The sequence below is a fragment of the Bubalus kerabau genome, chromosome 7, assembly GCF_029407905.1.
Source record: "Bubalus kerabau isolate K-KA32 ecotype Philippines breed swamp buffalo chromosome 7, PCC_UOA_SB_1v2, whole genome shotgun sequence".
NCBI lineage: Eukaryota > Metazoa > Chordata > Mammalia > Artiodactyla > Bovidae > Bubalus > Bubalus kerabau.
Window position 1 is genome coordinate 76,860,456 of NC_073630.1, and position 3,564 is coordinate 76,864,019.

The window sequence follows — 3,564 nt, forward strand, 5'->3', positions numbered from 1 at the left end:
CTGGGATATTTGATTTTGGCTCTTGAGTAGTATTAAGTTCCTTATGTATTTTGAATATTAATCTCTGATCAGACATCAAACACGTGGTTTCCAAAATTTTTTCCTAGTAAGTAGGTTGTGTGTTCATTTCATTAATAGTTTCCTTTGCTGTTCAGAAGCTTTTCAGTGTAATGTAATCCTAAGTGTTTATTTTTGTTTTTGTTGCTTTTGCTTTGGTATTAACATAAAAAATCATTACCACTATCAATGTGAAGAAGCTTATCCCTATATTTTCTTCTGGGAGTTTTATAGTTTCAGATCTTATGTTTAAGTCTCTATTTGAGTTGCTTTTTGTGTATCATGTAAGGCAGTGGTCCAGTTTCATTCTTTTACATGTGTCTGTCCAGTTTTCTCAACACAGTTGTTGTAGAGATTATCCTTTCCCCATTGTATATTCCTGGCTCCTGTGTTGAAAACTAATTGACAATATATTTTAATGGGTTAATCCTGAGCTGTTTACTCCATTGACATTGATCTATTCTGTTCTATTGGTATCTGTTTTTATGCAAATACCATCATTTTTTGATTGCTGTATCTTTGTATTACAGTTTAAAATCAGGAAGTGTGATGCTTCCAATTTTGTTCTTCTTTCTCAAGATTGCTTTGGTGATTCAGGGTTTTTTGTGTTCCATACAAGTTTTAGGATTGTTTTCTCTATTTCTGTGAATGCCTTTGGAATTTTATAGGAATTGCATTTATTTGATGATTGCTTTAGGTAGTAGTGTGTACATTTTAACAAGATTAATTCTTCTAATCCATAAACACAAAATACCTTCATTTAGTTGTGTCTCTTCAGTTTTTACATGAGTGTTTTATAGCTTTTATTAATAGTTTACAGAACTTTCACCTCCTTAAATTTATTCCTAAGAATTTTATTCTTTTTGATGCTGTTGTATATGGGATCATTTTCTTAATTTCTCTTTCTGATAATTTATTGTTAGTGTATAGAAATGCAACTATTTTTTGTATATTGATTTTGTATCCTGCAACTTTACTGAGTTTATTCTAACAGTTTTTTTGATGGTATCTTTTGGTTTTTCTGTATATAATGTCATGTCATCTGCAAATAGTGACAGTTTCTCTTCTTCCCAATTTTAAAAAAAAATATTTACTTATTTATTTGGTTGTGCTAGGTCTTAGTTGTAGCACACAGGATCTTTGATCTTTGTTGTGGTATGCAGGATGTTTTAGTTGTGACCTGTAAATTCTTAGCTGTGGCATGTGGGATCTAGTTTCCTGACCTGGGATTGAACCTGGGCCCCCTACACTGGGAGCCCAGCGTCTTAGCCACTGGACCACCAGGAAAGTCTCCCTTTCCAATTTGTATGCCTTTTATTTCTTTTCTTGGTGATTACGAATGGCTAACACTTCCAGTATTATGTCATAATAGCAGTGGCAAGAGTGGGCATCTGTGTTTCTGTCTTAGAAGGAAAGCTCTCAGTTTTTTAACATTGAATATGAAGTTGACTGTGGATTTTGCATACATGACTTTTATTTTAAAGTGTGTTCCTTCTACACTGAATTTATTGAGGTTTTTATCATAAAAGATGTTATGCTTAGTCAAATGCTTTTTCTGTGTCTACTGAGATGGTCATATTATTTTTATCATTTAGTTTGTTAATGTGGTGTATCACATTTATTGATTTGTGTATATTGAAACTTTTTTTTTTTTGGCATCCCAGGAATAAATCCTACTTGATCACAAGAAAGTAATCTTTTTTAACATACTGTTGAATTCAGTTTGCTAATATTTTATTGAGGATTTTGGCAGTAACAAAAGTGTTCATCAGACATATTAATCTGTAATTTTCTTGTAGTGTTTTTTTCTGGCTTTGGTATCAGGGTAATACTCAATCTTGTAAAATGTATCTGGAACTATTCCCTTCTTTTCAATTTCTGGGAAGAATTTGAAAAGGATTGGCATTAATTCTTTAAATGCTTGATAAAATTCATCAGTGAAGCCATCTGCTCATGGACTTATTTTTGCTGGGGAGTTTTTGATTTCTGGTTCAATCTCCTTGCTAGTAATAAATCTGTTCAGATTTTCTATTTCTTTATTATTCAGTCTGAGTAGGCTGTATGTTTCTAGGAATTTATCCATTTCTTTTGGATTAACTTGTTGGCATATGATTATTCATAGTGGTCTCTTATGGTTTTTAGTATTTCTGAATTAGAAGTTGTAATATTTCCTCTTTCATTTCCTCTTTCATTTGTTCAAGTCTTCTCTCTCTCTCTCTTTTGTAGTTAAGCCAAAAATTTGTCAATTTTGTCTTTTCAAAAAAATAAGTCTTAGATTCACTGATTTTTTTCTATCATCTTTGTGGTGTCTCTTTTCACTCTGATCTTTGTTATTTCCTTCATTCCTTCCACTAACTTTGGGCTTAGTTTGTTATTTTTCTAGTTTCTTAAGATATAAAGTTAGGTTTATTTCAGATCTTTTTTCTTGATATAAGTATTTATTGTTATAAACTTCATTCTTAGAATTGCTTTTGTTGAATCCCATAAGTTATGATATTTTGTATTTCTATCTTTGCTTGTCTTAAAGACTTTTTTCCAGCTTTTTCAAGGGATAAATAATGCATAAAATTTAATAAAGTGCATAGTATCATGATTTATGTATTCATTGTCTATCCATCCATCATCACATATTTATCTTGTTTTGTGAGAACATTCAAGTTTTACTGTCTTAGCAAGTTTTAATTATATGATGCAATGTTTTCAACTCTAGTTACCATGTTATATCAATTAATTAGATTATCAGGACTTATTCATCTTGTTAGCTGAGAGTTTGTACCCTTTTACCAATATTTTCCTATTTCCCCATCTCCCCACCAGCTGGCAACCACTATTCTATGTTCTGCTTCTCTGAGTTTGACTTATTTTAGATTTCATATATAAGTTATACCATACAGTGTTTATCTTTCTCTGTCTGGATTATTTCTTTTAGCATGATACCATCAAGCTCCATCTATGTTGTTGCAAATGGCAAGGTTTCCTTCTTTCTCAGAGCTGAGTAATATTCTATTGTGTGTGTATATGTATGTCTCTCTCTCTACACACACACACATACAAATATATGTGTCTGTGTATATAGATATACTCACCCCATAGGCTTTTCATCCATTCATCTGTTACTGAACACTTAGGTTGTTTCCATATCTAGGCATTGTGAATAATGTTTCAGTGAACATGGGATTGCAGAGACATATTCACTATCCTGTTTTAATTTCCTTTGCATGTAGCCAGAAGTGGAGTTTCTGGATCATATGGTAGTTTTAAGGACCCTCCATACTATTTTCTATACTGGCTACAGCAAGTTACCTTCCCACCAACATTGCAGAAGGGCTCTTGTTTTTCCACATCTTCCCCAATGTTTGTTACCTTCTGTCTTTTTAGCCATTCTAACAGGTGTGATATTGTTCAAGATAGCTTTTGATTTCCCTTTTGATTTTTTCTATGACTCATTGGTTGATCAGTAGTGTAGGGAGTGGAGCTGAATGTTCTAACTCTATAGTCATCTGACTG